Source organism: Peromyscus californicus, unplaced genomic scaffold (assembly GCF_007827085.1).
Source record: "Peromyscus californicus insignis strain IS unplaced genomic scaffold, ASM782708v3 Scaffold_11__1_contigs__length_118956290, whole genome shotgun sequence".
NCBI classification, from domain to species: Eukaryota; Metazoa; Chordata; class Mammalia; order Rodentia; family Cricetidae; genus Peromyscus; species Peromyscus californicus.
This window is the reverse complement of record NW_026294402.1, coordinates 35,278,450-35,299,829: the sequence shown is the minus strand read 5'-3', so window position 1 is coordinate 35,299,829 and position 21,380 is coordinate 35,278,450. Positions and strand designations below refer to the sequence as shown.

The following is a 21,380-nucleotide window of genomic DNA, read 5'->3' as shown; positions in this document are numbered from 1 at the left end:
GGTGGTACCACCCACAGTGGGCTGGGCCCTCCTACATCAATCATTAATCAAGAAAATGCCCTCATAGACTTGCATACAGATCAATTTGATCAATTGCATTTCCTCAGTTGAGGTTATCTCTTTCCAGATGACTCTACCCTGTGTCAAGTTAACAAAAACAAAAACAAAAACAAAAACAAAACAGCCTCTGCCAAGCATCAGCTGTTGCAATGACAGCCACAAGCATATACCTTCTTTTGGTGGGCTTTGAACTACCTCTCACCCCAACAGTTGCAGCTGATGATCTTCACCCATGGAGCTGCTCACCAAGTGCAGTAGATGGTCTTATCCAACAAATGCAAGAATCAGAACTGGGCGACCTGTGGCCTGGCTGGAGAGCTTGTACACTGTGGTGAGACTGCACCGATGAAGGACTACACCCAGTTCAGCAGTGCAGGGACCTTTCCCTGGGTATGAAATGGCATCCACGGAGAGGAATGGGCTGTCCCCATTCAACAATGTGTTGTTGCTGGAGTCAGGGACAAAGAAACCCATGTGGGGATTATACAACATTATGATGACCAAGACAAAGCATTAGATCTGCAAAGACCTAGCCCCCAGGACTGTCAGGATCACATCAAAAAAAAAATTTAAGGCAAACACTAACTCTTCATCAAGGTTGCTTGCAGTTGAGTGAGATGTTTAATGCCTTAAAAATCAGTCTGAGCACCTACCTAGAATCAGTCACCTGTTAGTGACACCAGGATCCAAGACCTGCGTTGCGTGCCACATGTGAAAAGTCCTATTTTGATTTTGTGGCTTCAGAGATGGACAGTGACATCTAATCATGGCTCCTCCTGGGTTAGATGACAACATTCAAGACATTAATTTTTTTTTTTTTTTTTTTTTTTTTTTTTTTTTTTTTTTTTTTTTGGTTTTTCGAGGCAGGGTTTCTCTGTGTAGCTTTGCGTCTTTCCTGGGACTCACTTGGTAGCCCAGACTGGCCTCGAACTCACAGAAATCCGCCTGGCTCTGCCTCCCGAGTGCTGGGATTAAAGGCGTGTGCCACCACTGCCCAGCTCAAGACATTAATTTTAAACCCAAGTGATCAGTATAGTTACACTTGTGTGGCCTCAAGGATATGGAAGTCAGTTTGAGAAACCAGGGACCTGGAAAAGAATACTTTCCCTAAATATCTCTTAGCTGTGATGGAGTGAAGCAATCTCATTTACTCTATGATGATAATTCTATAATGCTGGTGGACACCAGATCTCCTCCTGTGTTTCAGATCCCATATCCAACAACATACTGAACAAGATGCCCGAATATCCCAAATTAAGCCCTGGCCACAGTGTGGGTGATGGATTCCCCTCCCTCCTTCCCCCAACGTCTAGTCAATGATGTCTCACTGACTCACCTGACTTGGTGGCTCTTCAATGTGTCACCTCTAGGCTGAGCCCTCTACACACCCACTAGCTTTCCAATATTTCTGCAGCAAATAATTACAAAATTTTAGGCTTGAAATCACATCTTGGAGTTCTTTAGGCTAATACCCCAAGCCTTGCTGAATAAAATTAGGATCCTATCAGGACTACCACCTATTCCGGAAGCTCCAGGGGTGCAGGTGGGGCAAATCTGTTTCCATGCTTTTTCCTAAAGGAAACTCACATCCCTTGGCTCATGGTCTCCTCTTTCACCTCCAAAGCTATCAATATAATACCTGTCATTTATTCCACAGTGTAAGTATTGCATGTGTTCCAATGCCACATCTTTGTGTGGCTATAGCCAGGAGAGGTTCTCAAAGGATTATGTCCTACTAGGAACTTGAATAGTTAGATTGGTCCACCTGAATAATCAGAGACAATCTCTCTGATCTTTGATTCACCTTATTCACAACAGCAAAGCCTCTTTTGTCCCGAAGATAGCATCTATTCAGATATTCTGAAGAGTAGGGTGTGGTTACACTTGGGCAGGCCAGGAATCTGACTCCCACAGCACACATTGTCTCCTCATTCATGCCAGACTTCTGGGAAATGGTTACTGCTATTAGCTCCATTTTGTAGAAGAGGATACTGTTAGCAACCTGCTTTAGATGCCTAGGGGATCACACTCTGAGAAGTGGCCAGGGACACTCACCTCAGGGGTCCACTGTCGTATTCTTTTGTGTTCCTGCTTCTGCCTGACACCTCTTAAATCTATGCTCCCACCTCTTGGTTTCAGTCACCCTTGTGATTGACTTCAATTATTGAAATATCCAGCTGGCCTCACTCCCTCATTCTCCACTGCGCAGCCTGAGTTATCTACAAAGTCCACATCTGACAGGTCACGAGCCTATGACATTCCACCACTGTTGGGGGAAAGCCCGGACGTGTGGAGTTGGTATACAGGACCGTTAAGACACAGCGTCTGCTCGACTCTCCCCCTTCACTCTTCTCCCGACTCTCTCCCATGCTCCCACATTAAGTCCAGCCCTCTCTGGTTTCCAAATGCTTTCATGCCTTAATCATTTTTCACAGATTTGTTGTGTACATTAAGATGCAAAATCATAGTATTGTACTTTGAGTGTGTGTTTAATAAAGGATGGTCTACAGGGAAGGGCAGCATGAACAGCTGTGAATAGCATGCTCCAGACCTCACCACCATCGATCTGAAAGGAACAGGAAGCTTCACAGAAATTTGTCAAATCTGCTTCCTTTTATTCTAATTTGTTTTTCATGCCCTGCTCTAAAGACTGACTTAAGGAGAGGTGGGGAGAACAAAAGCATGCTTCAGAAACAACTCAGCCAAGAACGACTCGATAACTCATCTTCTCTGTTCCGTTATCTAAAACGGTGAGCACGTAAACAGAACAAAAGCAATGGAAATCAAAGACTAGAGGAGGTCTCTCCTGTTATAAACCGTAAGCACGGAGACCGGGGAGAATCGTGAGAAGGCTGCTCTGCCGGAGGAGCCCTCTGTCACAGGAAACAGACAAAGGTCTAGGTGGTTTGAAGTACTGGATGAGTGATTTTATATTTGCAATTCTACGTCAAGTGAAATGTTTATAGTGTGATTTAAAGGAAGTATTCAAGACTGGGTCATATGTCATCCCAGAATGGCACATGGAGTAAGCTACACTATTAATTCATTTGACAAAGGCAGCCTGCACATCTCCCTGCCTTGGGCATGACACAGACATTAGAAGCCCATGGGCTGATTCGTAAGGAGCTCGGGCCAAGCAAATCACTGTGGACCTACAGAGAGTCCCAAGCGCAGGGAGCTGGAGGAGTTGGCTGGGGCGGGGGGTAGAGGGTCTCCTTCTGTAGGGCTGATCAAGAAATCTTCATTTAAAAAGATAAAGCTTGAGCTGAGTCTCGAGGAATGTTCAAGAACAAGCCCGGAACAGAAAACTAGGAAGAAACCACATGTACACAGAGGCAGAAGGAACACAGCAAGGATGGAGACCCAGCCTAGAGATTGAGGCAAGAGCAGGACCTCCAGGCATCTTGATTAGAAGCTGTCAGCACTGCTGAGAGGTGATTGGGCGGGGACCATGAGAGCGCTAACTACCATGCCTTCCTCCACTGTTGGGCTACTGGGAGGAGGCGTGAACCGTGAAGGTGAAGCCTGATTAGAGGATGGGAGTTGCTAGGGGTGTGTCTTCTCTGCCTTTCTCTGCTCCCCAGCTCTCCCACTGCATGCTTCCTGCTGTCTCAGGCCCACAACAACACAACCAGCTGGTGTGAACTTAAATTTCTGAAATGCCTTTCTTCCTGTAAGTTGTTTACCTCGTGAAAAGTGACTAGAATGGGATGTCAAGAGTTTGAACTTCACTTGAACCTAATAGGAGTTCATGAATTATCCTCAACATGCATCAACCCAGGCAAATTTGAATGTTTGCGTTACTATTTGAATGACCATGTACAGGAGACTTCACAAAAGCACTAGAAGATGATCAAAAACCTTTGTACTAACCCGGGTGAGGGTTCCATAGGCTCTAAACACCAATCAGCAATCATAGTGTAGTTGAGGGGACAGAATGAGGAAGGAGCGTAACACGTTAATGACTAACTTGATCGGGGAAATGCCACACTGTGACATCAGGGATTTAAGATGTAGTCCAAGTTGTAAGAAAAGGAGAAAAGTGGGTTTGGAGGAGTCTTGAGTCTCCACAGACCTTCACTTGGCTACATACTACCCTTTTTCTAACTCTCTCTCTCTCTCTCTCTCTCTCTCTCTCTCTCTCTCTCTCTCTCTCTCTCTCTGTGTCTGTCTCCTTCCTTCCCTCCATATCTTCTTCCTTTCCTCCCTTAGTGATTAATCTGTGTTAAAAACTCTTTCTTTACTTGGGGCTGGAGAAATGGCTCAGCAGCTTAGAATACTCACTAATTATCCACAGGACCCAAGTTTCATTCCCAACACCCACATCAGGCAGCTCATAAACACCTATAACTCCAGCTCCAAGAGACTGAGGCCTCTGCAGGCACCTGTACACATGTGGCACTCACTAACACAGACACATGCCTACAGATCCATAAATTTTAAAAACACTTTTTTTTCCTCCTCAGAAGTTTTATTCAGAAATTGGTGGCTCGGGATTTTTTTTTCTATAGCTGTTTGGGTTCTATTTTAGAATCTCATACATGTTTACAGTGAAATACGATCATATTTATTTCTCTTTCCCAACTTTGAACTCTCCACTCCCTCCTAATATGCCTCCCTCCCAACTTCATTTCTTTTTTCCCTTTATTTTTTTTTTTTTTTTTTTTTTTTTTTTGGTTTTTCGAGACAGGGTTTCTCTGTGTAGCTTTGGCGCCTTTCCTAGAACTCACTTGGTAGCCCAGGCTGGCCTCGAACTCACAGAGATCCGCCTGGCTCTGCCTCCCGAGTGCTGGGATTAAAGGCGTGTGCCACCACCGCCCGGCCTTTTTTCCCTTTTTTTACTCTTTTTGTTTTTAATGAGTCATTAAGTCCAGTTATTAAAGCCACAGATGCATAGGTGTGGGACCATCCACTGGAACATGGGAAACCTTCCACGATGATCCCTCCTTGCCCAGAAAACACCTCAATGCAGAAGTTCTTCAGTAAGAGGGGCCTGAAGACCACCTGCTCCATCTAGGCTGGGGTTGGGGCTGGCTTGATCATGTGAAGGTCTCGTGCAGGTAACCACAGCTGCCGTGGGTTCCTGGGTGTGGAAACCATGTCACATCCTGAAGACAGCGTTTCCCAGAACCCCTCCCTTTCTGCCATGTCCCCTCTGCCTTGGTTGTGGGGGGTTAATACAGGCGTCCCATGTAAGCCTGAGCACTCACTCACTCATTCTCAGGACTCTGACCAGTCAAGAATCTCCACACTGATGGTTGCCCACCAAAAAAAAAAAAAAAAAGAAAGGAAAAGAAATGTTTCTGATCAAGGTTGGGAACAGCCAGGCCTATAGATAGAAGCATAAATATTCAGAAGGCAATTTGATGGCATAACCATTAAAACCTTTGTTTTTTTGTTTTTGTTAGTTATTTGGTGAGACAGGGCCTCCATGTAGACCTGGCTGTCCCGGACTTACTAAGTTAACCAGGCTAGACTGGAACTCACAAAGACGCCCCGTTGCCTCTGCCCGCCAAGTACTGCGATTAAAGGCATGCACCACCACACTCGACCTAAAAACCTTTTCTTAACAAAATACCACTCTGTTTCACACTGATTCATTCTTTTCTGCTTCTAAGTTAAGAGCCCTGGCTTCACTTGAGCAGAAATCCCTGTGAAGAACTCCTTGGGATGCTACAGGCTGCAGCTTGGAGCTGTGTCCCCAACTTCCGCAGTCACTGATATCTTCTTTGGGGGCTCCTCAGGGAATATTCTAAAGCGCTGTTGACTCCAAAGGAAGGGAGGGAGGAAAAGATTGAAGAAGGTGGGGAGAGAGTGTGAGAGGGAAGGGCCACAGTCTGCTCCCCTGGCCCTTTGAGCTCTGGGTTCTGTTTTCAGAATTCTCCCGACTGTGTTCTCACACTCTCTTGCCGTCACCTGGAATATTTCCTTTACCATGAAATACCACATGAAGCCCTCTCAAACCCCCTTCCAAACAGTCTATGTTCCCAGCTTCTACTGCATCCCAGTCCACTGTCTCCCTTCCTTTGACACCACCATGTTTGAGAACGCCCAGTATAGACTTACAATACAGCAAGCTTTCAACGTGCACCAAGCTATTACTAAGTGATTAAGGGGAGAGCTAGAAGACAGGCATCAGATGGAAAAACCAAGGTCTGAAATAGCAGCTAAAAGGACAAAAGGGAGTCGTCGACCAGAGACACACAGAAAGGTTATGGGCAGCACTGTAGACCCACAGAAATTAGAGATACTCATTCGCTGTGGCACTCATCCCAATGTTCTTTGTTTTCCCCCCAAACTATATACTGAAGACCGGGAGTGAGTTCTTAGACAGCAGATGCTCGCGCTAAATCAGCATTGTGGGATTTTTCAGGGCCGATATCAAACAAAACCAATGCAGCAGAGGTGATGGAGTAACCAGACAAGTGACCAAAGAGATGCCCTGGAGGCCTCGGTGAGGATCTAGGGGAAACATTGGGCCAGGATGGCACTAGATGTGGCATGCAATGGGTAAAGGAGGAAATGATTCTTGGCAGAAGACAAAGGTGTTGAGAGGGGGTGGCCATAGAGAAGAGATGCTAGAGGGTACAAATTCAGTGATGGCTGGGTGCAGAGGCGTGATCGGGATGCGGGGGGGGGGGGGGGCTTTCGATTCTGCACAGTCATGATGACACCAAGCTTGCCGTGTAGTATGTTTGTGGACTGTGGATCAGTGAGGTAGGTCTCTTGTCAATCACTGAAGAAAGACCTAGTCTGTTTGTCACTGTCATTAGAACAGTGCAGAAGTACAGTGGATCTGTGTGCAATGAATGCATAAGTAGATGAACTGACATCTGGTTCAAGCAAGCAGAAAAGGGTATTGGATGAAATCACAAGGGAAGGCCTCTTTCAAGCATTACTGGGTCAAAGGTCAAATGAAGTAACCAGGACTATCCAGATCCAGGCTCCGCCTTACTTTGTTTTGACCTAAGTTCTGGGCTTACCTTGGTACAAGATCTAGTTAAGAGTCATTTTCCAAAATATCCCTATGAAACTTTCACGGGCCTTTTTGGTTAACCTGTATATTCCTAAACCTGTCACTGTGGCCGAAACAGTGATGATATTATTTGGCTTAGCCTGGATAACATGGACCCTGAAGGCTGGAACTGTGTCTGCGTCTCAGAGTCAAAGACTAAGAGGGAATGAAAACACAGTATGACAATAAGTTGAATAAGTGGATACTGTGTGGAAAAAGCAACAGAGGGCCGTGACAAAGAGCATAGCCCACATTCTCTCAAATAGCGGGGAGCTGCTAAAAGATTTATTGGGAGCAGCATAGATTCATTTGCATTTCAGAAAGATCACCCTGGAGCAGTATGGAAGACAAGTTAAAGTAGGCTGAGTCTTAGGGGAGGAAAATCTACAAGATGAGTCGATTCAAATTTAAACTCACCAACCCCCCTCTGCCTTCTCTGGAAACACAGTAATGAGCTAGACACTATCCCATCCATGTGAAAGATAGACAAGTAACAGGTACTTCCATTGCATAATAAGGCTTCCTAACGTAGCACAAGATATAGTCTACGTTTAAGGTTTGAAAGATGAGTGTATATTGGATGTATCTTCCCTCAGCTGCGAGTAGAAACAATACACAAGGAAAATGAACTCTGAAAAGCCAGAGCATAGCATTCCAACAGGGAAGTAGCTAGAGTTGGATCATATTATTGCAAAGCCCAAGGCTGAAGTTGGAAGTTAGATATTATCCCTCAGCTTTGCAGAGCCATGAATATCTTAAGATTTGAGAGTGTCAATGACCACTCTAAAAGTCCCCCCTTGAAAAATCAATCTGTCCATGTGATACATGAATTAGAAAACTCACAAACAGGATTTGGGGATGGTATAGCTTAGTAGACACCTGGCATGGGCTCCATTCCCATCAACCCCCTCCCAAATAATAATTACAAATCGGTGTACAAGATCACCACAAAAAAAGTGGTTTTTGAAATAATTCAGAAAAGTTGTTAGTCCCCTCTATTAAGACAGTAATAATGGGGGCAGAGGGAAGTAGGTTTTGATGGGGTTTCTACATTGGAGAATAAGAATAACAGAAAGCGTAGGGAAGTCAATGAGAGTCCGAGGTGAATACCAGGGCTTGGATCTCTGGCTTATAAGCTGGGCATGCTATGACAGGACACCTGATAGATACTTTTTCATTGGAGGAATGGTTTACTGTGGCTCACGGTTGTCTCAAAGGTTTCCGTCAATGGTCAAATGTCTCTGATTCTGGGACTGCAAGGAGGCTGGGCATCATGGCAGAAGGGAGCCAAGAAAGAAAAGAGCTTGCTCACAGCAGCCAGGAAGCAGAGAGCACGAGCCTGTTCTGGCTTCTTCTTTCTCTTTTGTTCCACCTGGTCCCCAAGTCAGAGTGGGTCTTCCCTCTCAGTGAGTCCTCCCTCTCAGTGAGTCCTCTCTAGAGGCATCCTCACAGCCACAGACCTGGTGCACGTCAGTAATCTCCTAGGTGCCTACCCATCCAATCATGCCATGTCGGTACATGTAACATGCAAGTGTGGTATCCAGGACAAGAACTGTGAACAGCTGGGACTCAAGGTGGAATTTGTGTGGTCTTGACAGGGAAGTGATCAAGGTTGGACACAATGTCAGAGAAGATGAGAGGCCACGGAGGAGCCGTTAGTTGAGGTCGGAGCCCCGGGAATAAGAACCCTGGTAAAGAAAAAGGCAGAGGAAGAGGTATCAGCGAGGAGTCTGCAGAAACTTGCCAGAGTGAGCTTGTCCTGCAGCGGACTAGTGGGATACTGTCCTTGTTTCAATGTTGACTTTTCTCTGTCTGAATACTGGCCCTTGTGTGATTTTTCAGCCATCAATTTCTTCAACTCTTGATGGCCTTAACAGATGAAACGACTCGATTCTAAGCCCGTCTGTCTCAACGCTTGTCAAAGAACCAAGAAGTTCCAAGTACCATGTTTTGCCTCTGAATTAAGGACTTTTATGGGTTAAAAGAAGTAAACCACTTACCCCAGCAACTGCTTAAATTTACTCCCATGCTTGGAAGTACTTCAATCATTAGGGTTCAGCCGAAGAAGCTCGCTCGAAGCATCCTACAAAGGCTGTTCCTCACAGGCTGTTGTGAATGGCTCAGCAAGTGGGCCCATCATTTTCTTGCTAATTAATTTAGGTCTAATTGGTTTCTGCCCACACAACAGTGCAGGTTGCGAAGAGGGCAATAGCAGTCGGATTCTACTAAAAGTACCTGCCTGCATCAAAGCCTCCACCATTAAGCAATTCACTGCACAGGGAAGAGCTCTTAAGAACTCAACAAAGTGAATTAATACCCCACCCCCTTCCCAATTAGCTTCAGAAAAATCTCCAAGTGAGGAGAACTCTGTCAACGTCCCAGGAAACATTCCATCTTACTATCACTATTCTAGCATGACACATCCTTGCAAGAAGTTACCAAACATTTACCAGCCCACATGCTGTGCATTATTTAGAAGGATTTCAAGTTCTCCAAAGGACTGTTACCTACACAGATGCCACAGCCAGGAAGTTTTACTTATTATTTTATCCCTTGTGGATAATAGAATGCATATAGATGGTGTTTAATTATTCCTTGCTACATGAATGAGTAAATGAGGAGAGAGGGGAGGAGAGAGGCAGAAAGGAAAGAGGAAGGAAAGGATGAACTGACTTGTGAATTTATTCTCATTCAAAAAGCCCCAATAGGAAAGTACTATCTTGGGGGCTTGGAGACGCCTCAGTTAGTTGGTAAAGTGCTTGTGGCTCAAGCATGAAGATCTGAGTTCAAATCCCTAGCATGCATGTAAAAACTCAGGCTTGGTGGTGAGCATCTGTAACCCTAACACTGGATAGGAGTAGAGGGATGAAGGGAATTAGGAGGATTCTCAAAAATCATTGGCCAGCCAGTCTAACCAAATTAATGAGCTCCAGGTTCAATAAAAAAAAAAAAAAAAGCCATGTCCCCAAAAAATTAAACGGAAAATACTTAAGGAAAAAACTCAGTGTTGACTGACCTCTGGCCTCTGCATGCACTTGTGCACATGTTCATGTGACCTGGCATATGCACATACAAAGATACACATACACATGTACATGTAGCACACATGTGCACACACATGCACGCACACACAGGGTTGGAAGTCAACCCTGTGACTTATGAGATCATAAACAAGTCATTTAATCTCTGAATCATGTGTTCTTCCATTTAATGTCTGCTCTCGGCATAACATATTTCAAACTACTGTAAGGATGGCAGGGGTGGTGATTCACGCCTTTAATCCAGGACAGTCGGGGCTCTATAAAGAGACTCTGTCTAAAAAGCAAACACCAACAAAATTATTATAAGGAAGCAGGGGATGGTGGTTTGGCTCAAAAGAAGAGCATTTGCCCAGCATGTGCAGGTCCCTGTATTCAGTCTCCAGATCTCCAGCCCTGACAGGGGATGGTGTAGTAATGATAATGAAGCAAAATATTGAATTGATATATTAGAAGACAAAAAGTTTAACTTCCCAAAAAGTTAAGAGCTAGTTGCTACTGTACTCACTATTGTAGTTAGACCAACTTAGTGTCTTTTTTTTTTTTTTTTTTTTTTTTTTTTGGTTTTTCGAGACAGGGTTTCTCTGTGTAGCTTTGCGCCTTTCCTGGGACTCACTTGGTAGCCCAGGCTGGCCTCGAACTCACAGAGATCCACCTGGCTCTGCCTCCCGAGTGCTGGGATTAAAGGCGTGCGCCACCACCGCCCGGCAACTTAGTGTTTTTTAATGACAATTTACTCTAAGCATTCATGAAACTCTTGTGACTTCTTTTCCCTACTGCACAAAGCTAAATGTAACTTAGTTGCTGTCCTTAAGGGCCCAGGACTCAGTGAGGGAAGTGGACTAAAACCGGAAATTGTCACCCTGGAAGCAGCCGCGACAGAGAGTGACCAGAAGTCGCCAAGAGGAGCCATTACTCTGCTCAGGCAGGCAGGGATTGGGGAGGGATGTAATTGAACGGGCTACAATGTGTAATAGACACCTGTGAGATGGAGACAAAAGAAGCTGTGGGTGTTTTAAGTTAGGTGAGTCATATCTCACCATACTTATTTTTCAGCTTTCTTTTCATACTGATTGTATTTCCTAGACTAACCAGACTGATAGAGAGTCACAAGTTATAGGGTCACAAGTATCTAGCTCTTCCCAATACTGCAAATACTCAACGACTTAAATTAGTTGTTAAGCTGTAGAGAGTCTTTCTCTATACCGCCAGCTCACAAGAAAACAACACGGAGACTTATTATTACCTATGAAAGCCCGGCCTATAGCTTAGGCTTTAACCCATTTATATTAATCTACATTTTGCCTGGTGGCTTTTTAACCTGTCTTCCATCTCGCCCCTCCTGTTTTCTCTTCGCGTCCCCTAGCATCTCTCCAGGGCCTAGAGTCATATCCTCTTCCTCTCTCTCTGCCCGGAAGTCCTGCCTAACCTCCTCCTGACTAGCTATTGGCCATTCAGCTCTGTATTAAACCAATCAGAAGGCATCTTGCACAGACACATCTTTCCAGTGTACAAAAAGACTGTTCCACAGCATTAAGCCCGTCATGGTGTAGCATGTTTGCAATCCCAGCACTAAAGGTAGGGGGCAGGAGGATCAGGAGTTCAAAGTCAGTCTCTACTACTTAGCCAGTTCAAGGCTAGCCTGGGCTGTATGAGACCCTGTCTCAAGAAAAGGGGAAGAGGGTTGGGGCTGGGGAGATGGTTGATAGGGTAAAAGTGCTTCCTGCACAACCGTGGGGACCTGAGTTCAAATCCCCAGAAGTAAGCATGGTCCCATAGGTACCAGTAACCACAGCACTGCAAGTGCCAGAGACAGAAGGATGTCTGGGGCTTGCTGGCTGTCAGACTAGCTGTGGATTGAGTGTAAGACACTGTCTCAAGGGAACTTAGTGGAGGGTGATAGAGCTGGACACCCAATGTCTTCCTGTGGCCTCCAAGAACCACACTTGTCCCAGGCACACACACACACACACACACACACACACACACACACACACACACACACGCACACACATACCATGAACACTCATCACACAAACACAAGATAGATAGATAGATAGATAGATAGATAGATAGATAGATAGATAGATACTCCTTTTTTAAGGAAGTGAAGGGTGCCTGACTGGGACAAAGCATTCAAGGTGGCTGAGAGGTAGACCTTGGCAGATAAGGGCCAGCTTGGGAATGAAAGGTGTTACATGCTGCAATGAGTAGTCTGTATTTTCTTATTTGAGCAGAGGAACTCACAGTTGATGCACAGTTCCAGGGCTCAGAAAGCTATGTTGGATGAGGGCAGAAAATGAAGCATTGCACCAGCCAAGTGAGACTTGACTCTGCTCTCACCTCTCCCCCTCCCCCCGTTTCCGTGAGCAATGCTTTCTGGATTCAGGCAAGGAGTGATGATCGTTAGGATCTGGGAGCCTTTCGGACATCGTACTTTGAAGTCCCGTATACACAGCCCAGGCCACACATCAGTGAGGTCTCTGCTTCCATTGGGTGGAGAGGAGCAGGGAGCCAAGCCAGACAGCAACATTTTTGTTGTTATTTCCCTCTTGCTCTCCGCAGACACCCCTGCACCACCCTGTACCCCACATGAGGTCCCAGCTCAGGCCCAGGATTGAAGGCCAATTGTGCGGTGCTGTGACAGGAACTCTTTAAAAGGAAAATAAAGACACGACAAGCGGCGACACGCTATCATTAAGTAATCATAATTTCCTCCCTATATTACGACAACAGATGTCACTCTCTCATCTGGAAGGCAGGCCACGTACAGAAACACCATGTCAAAAGCCTTTTCAGACAAAGACGGGGTGCCAGGGAGGGAGCTGGCTGGAGGCTCAGCAGAATATTTTGATGGGCTGCATCCATCCCACTTGCCAACCCCCAACTCCTCCGTTCTCTAATAAAAGTCAGATCTGTAAAGAACTTCAAAGGCTCCCTAGTCTGACAAACAGTAATAAAACAAGAATCTTTTTTTTTTTTTTTTTAACCTGCCAACACGCATGGAGGAAGCAGAGCTGACAAGAGCTGCCTTGGTTCTGTTTTAGTAATCAACAGGCTAACGGCAGGGCACTTCCTCCTAGCGGGAAGCTGGGTCTGGGATGTCAACTGTGAAGGAATACAGAAGGGTCAGGCGGCACAGGGCCCCTTTCTATTCTTTTTTTTTTTTTCTTCTAGTCTCCATCCTACCCCAGGTCACAGCCCACTCCAGCCCAGATTCAGTCTCAACTACTCTCTATAAAGAAAGACACAAGAAGCAAAATGGGTCTGGTCTCACCTCCCCTTCCTCCTCCGTTGAACGGAGGACTGGGGGTTGGGAGAGCGAGAACAAATATGTAAGGAAATAATTCTGGGATCCAGAACATCTGGCTTCTATTCAGACCCAGTTACCAACCTTGGGAGCATATTGAAAGCATTTGGCTGTCTCAAAAGTCTAAAAGGAGCTATTTATCTCAGACTCAACAACCAGCCGCAACACATGCTTCTATTTGGACACAATTGGAGCTGAGATGGGCCGCTTTTTTTAAAAAAGGAAAAAGGTGGAAATAACACAGGATTTAGACCTGCACTCCAACCATGGATCTGCCATTTGTCTGAGACAACTGTGTGACTTCATTTGACCTCCTCAGTATCTCTGCAATTTTAGTTTCTCAACTGGAAAGCCTTGATTGAACTGCCCTCCTGTGGGGTTATCGGGAGTATTAATAGCACAGTATCTCCTAAGGACCTGGTGCAGAACCTGGTATAAAGTCTCCGCTTCCCTCAGACAAACCACTGAGCCACATTTTAGCCAATGGGCATAAAAGGGCCTGTCTTGCCAGATCTAGTGCTACATGCCCATAATCTGAATATTCAGAAAGCTGAAGCAGGATTGTGAGTTCTAGGCTAGACTGGTGTATGTAGTAAAACCTTGTCTCAAAAAAACTAAGTCCTACCTTGCCTGTCTCACACATACCTTAGTGATTACAGTAAGGCTGATGTTGAGTGCTTTGCAGGTAAGAGTGACTGTGGTTGAGAACATTATTACAGAAATAATATAAAGTAGCATGCCAGAGGCAATTGTTTTTAGTATTCCTAAAACCAACGGGATTTGGGAAGGCTGGACATGAGAAATTTCTAGATTACTGGACATGTATTTTACTGCATTGGTGATGAAAAGTTCCTTAGCTGCCCACTGCAGCCACATCTCGCTCTGCTCCTGGACCTTTCCGAGACACTGAATTCCACACAATCCCTGGATCCTCAGATTTTCTGAACAGCTAGAAGCCAGGCAGCTGGCATGTCAAGAAACCTCCCTGTGGAAGCACAAAGCATATGGGAGGAGGGGAGGCATCCAGGGCACAGTAAGGATTGTCTCTGCCTCTGTGTGGCTCTGTTTTAGTCCAGTCCCTAAAAGTGAGATTAGATAAAGTGAGCCTGAAGCTGCTTGGCCTTAGGTAGTTAATGAATCAGAGTGTACCTCCAGAATACTACTGGGTCATCAGGTCTCACTCCTCTGATGCCCAAGATTGAAGACTAGAAAGCATGCGCTTTCTACACAGTCACAAGACACTTGTACCTGTGTGCGTTCACACTGACTATGTCTAATGCTTCAGACGAGGAAACTGGGTCCCAACATAAGGGTTGTAAAGGACCCAGGCCTCCCTAGTTCAAAGCCTCCACATCATACCACGGTTACCAACTGAGTTGATGCTCTGGGAAATCACAGGAAACCTCACTAGACCTCAGAATTCCTGGGGCAGCTCTGGGAAATCCAGGAAACATCACTAGACCTTAAGAATCTCTGGGGCAGCTCTGGGAAATCCAGGAAACATCCCTAGACCCTAAGAATCCCTGGGGCAGCTCTGGGAAACAGATCTACGTAGGATCAGAGCAAATTCTCAGGTCTGGCTTAGTGAAACTTCTCCTCATTTTAGTCTCTACTTAAATTTCTCCTTAAAACAAGAAAAGGATTGTGGAGGATGAAGCTGACTTGCAGGAGAAGTGTTTGGTATGCAGGGTTGGGCCACCACGCCCTGTCCTTTCCCCACACTTCTTCACAGCTCTGGCTGTGCCTTCCTGCTTAATCCTCAATTTCCGGTGACATTACATAGAGTTGCTGCCTGACTGGCTGTGCTGTGCTAGACACCTCCCAGGTCTCTGCCAACTTCCCAACTAAGTCTTATGACAGGATGAAAGAGCACCAAGGTGCCCTTGGAGTACATTGCGACTTTTAGCTAAGTAGACTTGACTTAAGAGTATGCTGACCCCTCCAGGAAGCCTTTCATTCCCCCCTCTCCCACCTGTTCTACCCATTCAGAAAAAAAGCCACCCCTACGTACCTTGATAGGATCACGCTCTTTCATCCGTACAGTATCCATTCCACTGTGTTATAAAGGTGTATAGGTTTGTCACTGACTATCTCATGAAATACATACTCTGTCTTTTGCTACTGAGCCACAGCTCCTGGTACCATGTCTCTGACATGATTGACATTCAGGAGTACATGAAAACGTTTTTGAAGAGCCTTTGCACAGACAAGAACTTCAACAGATTTTGTTTTTTAATAAAGCCAAAGAAGCTTATATCTCTGAGTTCCTCACTGGCCAACGACCAATACTGTGGCTATGGAAACACCTGTGACTGCAACAACTGGTTCCCCCCAGGCATCTCTTCCGATGTGAAGTCTCCATGGGAAAACCTCAGAATTCTGTTCTCTAAAGTCAGGCAAAGGCATCTAAAGTGAGTGTCCCAGTAGAGAGTAACAGGTATGCCATTTACTAAGCTGGCTAAGAAAAACAAGAGAATTTACTTTCTCACAGTATCTTTCTTGAGGTGGCCATTAAAGGTCTATTGAAATACAAAAGGATGCTGCATAGACTGTGCCTCTTACAGGGACAGTGTCACTTTGCAAATATGTCCTTTTTGTTTTGTTTTGTTTTGTTTTGTTTTTCGAGACAGGGTTTCTCTGTGTAGCTTTGCACCTTTCCTGAATCTCACTCTGTAGACCAGGCTGGCCTCGAACTCACAAAGATCTGCCTGCCTCTGCCTCCCAAGTGCTGGGATTAAAAGCGTGCGCCACCACCGCCCGGCCAAATGTGTCTTAAATAACCCCATGACATCATATACTTAGTGAGCAGGAATACGAATATACATTAAAGTCAGAAACAAAGCAAGGATGGCCACTGTTAGTTATGATTTTGTTCTTGCATACAAAATGTATATGATCTTATTTTGGCACAGAAAATGGAATATTTGACAACATCTTAATATAGTTAAGGCTTTATAAGCTTCTATGCCTCTGTATTGCACAATCACAAATAATCCAAAACCATAAATGGCTGTGGTTTTGATCTCCTGGCACTCCATAAATATAGATGGTAAACTAGGTGTACCCCATGTGCTTCGGTTTGTTTACCTCTAATTCAGAGTGTCTGGTTAATACTAATTAGGATAGAGAAAATAAGAAATAGAAATACGGGAAAGGAGGTGATGACTCTGCTTTCTGTAGATAATATGATATGCATCTATAAAAGTCAAAAGAATCATCTAAGAAGTGTAACCAACATTATAAACCTTATGTGTTTATGTGTGTGATATCTTTTAGAATACAGAACTTAACAACACACACATACACACACACACACACACACACACACACACACACACACACACACACACATATATGCTAGCATTCAGGGGCTGTAGCTTAGTGATGGGGTGTTTGCCTGGCATGTCCAAGACATTGGACGTATTCCTCAGTATTGAAAAAACAATGAATATAATGAAAGATGAGGATAGGAAAAAATATACTTCAGAGCATAATTTTAACACCCAAAGAGCAAATTTTGTACAATCTCTGCAGAAAACTTCAAAACACTCCTGAAGACCATCACTTATTCCTTATGTGTGACCATACAAAATGACAAAAACTACGAAGCTGTGTTTGAGGCAGCAAAATGTTGCACACAGCACGTCTAGCAAACAGGATACTGGTTTAATTAATGCATGTGTAGCCAAGGTAACATGCAGCATCCATCATTGCAGAACGAAGAAGCCCGATCCCTGTGAGTATGGAATGGAGCTCCAGACAAGTTATTAATCAAACACTCACGCAAGAAAAGTTCTACTCAACACTATTTGTCTGAAAAATCTTGGAGGAAGGAGCATATCAAAACCTCCAGGCAGGCACTTCATACAGTGTCTACAGAACAATAAGAGATTGGCATAGTGACAGTGTTATTTGCTTCCAAACACAGGAGCCAGGGAACAGAAGTGGAGAAAGACTTCGCACCAAATGTTCATTACTTTATTTTGACTCTTGACATGAATGGCTGCATTAATTATATAAAATTTAAATACTGGGGCTAAAAGGAACCTCCTAGTTAGAGTAATGGGCAGTGCCTCCATCTCCTAACTACTGGGGCTGAGGTGTAGCCCAATGTCAGAGTGCGTATTCACCATGTGTAAGTCTGGGTTCGATCCCCATCAGCAAAAGGAAGAAGAAGAGGAGGAGGAGGAAGAAAAATCAAATACCACTCTGAAAAAAGAAAAAAAAATGCTTTGAAATATTTAAACTTGTATTAATAGGTATTAATTGTACTTATTAGTTGGGTGTGGTTTAACAGTTCCATCTTCTATCAAACCTTTTAAAACGTGTTTGTGGTTGTTCATATGTTTTTCACATGTCACAGGTCACGGAGGCACAGAGATCTGAACAAGCTCACCGCGTAGAGGCTGGAAATACACCCATATGACTTTGGACCTCGGTACATAGTGGTAATAACCTCTGTGGTCTTGATCTAGTTAATTCACCTCCCTGTGCCCCCCAAAAAACCTACCTGAAACAGGGTGGGTTAGCTCTTTCAAAGACAAGTGAGATTCTCACTGTTCGCGGGTTTTATCTGGTTTCTCGGTGGGGTAACTACATGGTAAAGACACTGTAGGGGAAGACAGAGGTTGCAGGATAATTCGGAAGCATGAGCGTGTTTCTGAGGAAACTGACAAGGCTTAGACTTGGAACCGACCTTAACTTGAGACACACACTCCTCCAGTAGCCTTCTCTCATACCCTCGCAGTGCAGGACAAGACACCTGTCTGACTTGGCCTAAACCCACTTGTCTTAATGCAAGTGTCCCCAAGCTTGTCAAACAAGGCTTCCTTCCATCCACAGAGAACGGAGTACTACCACTCAGGGAAGTTTCACTTAGAGCAGAAAATCTAAAACTTGAATTTGCAAAAGAATCATGCTAGCTTTTTTTCTTTTGCTTTTTTTTTTTTCTTATTGCTTTTGTTTGGAGGGTGTGTGTTTTTGAGATTCAATGCAGGGCCTCATACATGCTCAGCACATAGTCTACCCCCCCCCCACACACACACACAGTACTAGAGCTATTCTTTTTAGTTCATTTTATTTTTAAGACAGTCTCATAGGAAGGCCAAGCCACCTGAAACTTGCTATATAGCCCAGGCTGGCAGCATGACTCCTCCAGAACATCATAATCCAAAGATGCTGAAATGAGCAAAGTCCCAGAGAAAGAACTCAAAATACCACTTGCCAAAATGACCTCAGAGAAGACACAAGCAAGGAGATGAACAGAGTAAGAAACTGAGAACTCCTGAGTGAAAACTTTAAAATACTGCAGAAGACGCTAACAGACAGTCCTTACACACTCATAGATGGGTAAAACTAACGTGGTGAAATGCTTAAATTACTGAAAGTGGTTTACAGAGTCAATGCAATGCCCATCAGAATGCAGAGGGAGTGTGCAATGAACCCTTCCCCATCCACGGTTGGATGTTTACGTGCCCTATCTTACACAGGCTCAATACCCACAACCGAAGCTACTGTAAGACAGATCATGCTTGCTATGGTTGCATCTTGTCTTAAAGACAGCATTTCTAAGTCCTTCTTCCTGTCTCTGACTCTTAAATTCTTTCCACTCTGTCTTGCTTAATGTCCAATTAGTACCTTAGTGAAGGCGGTATAAACATCCTATTTAGGGCTGAACACTTAACCATGACATAGTCTCAATACGTGGAGCAGCCATGAGTCTCTGTGTTTGCCACAGATCTTTAGTTTAACAATGAGCATAGAAATAGCCATTGACTTGTCCAAGATCATGTAGTTAGCAAATGGTTGGGATGGGCTTCAAAGCAAGAAATTTGATCAGATCAGTTTGTAGTCCAAAGCCGATCTTCGGGTGGTATTAATCAGCTTAATGGCTTTATCATAGTCCATGTGGAATTGTCATTGTGGGATCCCATCATCTTTTTGAAGACTTCAACGTCACTGTTAGGCATGGTCATGGTTCCCTGCAGAAATTTATTTGTTTGTTTGTTTGATTGTTTGTTTGTTTAATTTTGTACCTCCTCTGTGGTTTGGAGCAATCTTAATTGTATCTGTGGCAGAATCTTGTCTCATAGCCAGTTCCAAGTCTGCAATACAACAGGTTCCATTCTTCTTCACCAAAGTATTCTTTGATTTCAGATCTCTGTGAGATTTGGGTACCAATCTTTCCTTGGGTACCAACAATCTCCATGTGAAGATGGGCAAGACCGCTTGCTGTGGACAGAGCGAGTTTGATCATCCCTTCCACTGTAACAGTGTATCTATTCAAGTAATCAAAAGGGATCCATGCTCATGGTAATCCGGCACCAGCCACAGCTGAGTCCATCTGCCATTGTCTTTGTTGTCTGCTGCTATAAATCCTAGGATGTTTTTGTGGTGTAACATCGCAGTGTGATAAATCTCTGCCTCTCGGAACCACGAACGTTCTTCCCTAGAAGAAAATATCTTCACAGCAACTTCTCCCTGCCACTTGCCTGGCCAAACTTCTCCAAACCGACCTTTGCCAATGCTTTCTTGTAACACGATGGTCCTGGTGACTGTTCTCTGAACAAGCAGCAGTAAACCCTTCATGCCTGGTTGCAGTGTCGACATTGCCACCAACACAATGAGAAGCAGCTGGCAACACGGAGCAGCAGCTGCCGCCTCCATGGTCCTGCTGACACCGCTTGTGGCCTGGCCCAGCCCTGGCTGCAGCTTCTCCTCAGCATGCCTCCCAGGCTGGCCTTGAACTCATGATCCTCCTGCCTCCGCCTCCCTTAGCAAATCCTACCAGCATGCGCCACCACAACTGGCTGCGTGCAGCTTGGGCCTGATCCAGGGTCTGCAAGGCCGCAGGCAAGTGGCTTTTTCATGAACTCATGTCCACAAGTTGGACGGCAAATGTAAGCCTCTGTGTTGTTTGTTTGGCTCCAAGCAGCTGTGGGACCGGCGGGTGAGAGAGATTTGTCCTGATCGCCGACCAGGCAGGACACAGGAAAACTTTCAATTTCAATTACAGAAAGGTAAGACAAAACAGTCATAAACTCAAGACCATCCTCAGCTGCATATCATAACCATGCCTCAAAAACGTGTAACCAAGTTGGGTGTGGCGGTGCACACCTGTAATCCCAACACTCAGAAGGCAGAGGCAGGTGGGTCTCTATGTGGTCAAGGCCAGCTTGGCTGCAAACACGTAACAGGCACTCAAGCTGGGTTTGCACAATCAACATCTAGAGATAACTTCCCAAAAAAAAAAAAAAGCACCCCAGGAAAATGCTGTGACTATGCCCATATGAGACAATTCATTCCTAAATAAAGTAAAAGGGAACAAGCCCATAGGACCCCTCAAGACTCAGAAAGAAATGGAACTATGACAATTTTTAAGAATGTATTTGGGGGCTGGAGAGATGGCTCAGCAGTTAAGAGCACTGGCTGCTCTTCCAGCGGTCCTGAGTTCAATTCCCAGCAACCACATGGTGGCTCACAACCATCTGTAATGAGATCTGGCATGCAGGCAGAACACTGTATACATAATACACAATAAATAAATTTTAAAAAAAAAAATGTCTTTGGGGGCTGGAGAGATGGCTCAACAGTTAAGAGCACTGGCTGCTCTTCCAGCGGTCCTGAGTTCAATTCCCAGCAACCACATGGTGGCTCACAACCATCTGTAATGAGATCTGGCATGCAGGCAGAACACTGTATACATAATACACAATAAATAAATTTAAAAAAAAAAATGTCTTTGGGGGCTGGAGAGATGGCTCAACAGTTAAGAGTACTGGCTGCTCTTCCAGAGGACATGTGTTTGATTCCTAGCACACACATAGTAGCTCACAACTAACTATAATTCCAGTCCTGAAGGTTATAATCTTGCCTTCTGGCCTCAGTGGGCATCATGCCATACATGGAGCATAAACATACATGCTGGCAAAACACTCATACACATAAAAACAGGCAA

General features: G+C 44.8%; 1 pseudogene; it reads right to left on the bottom strand.

Annotated features, from left to right (window-relative positions):
- Positions 1-18,573: 18,573 nt before the first annotated feature.
- On the bottom strand, positions 18,574-20,633 carry LOC128103976 (TGF-beta receptor type-1-like; annotated as a pseudogene).
- Between the last annotated feature and the right edge of the window lie 747 nt (positions 20,634-21,380).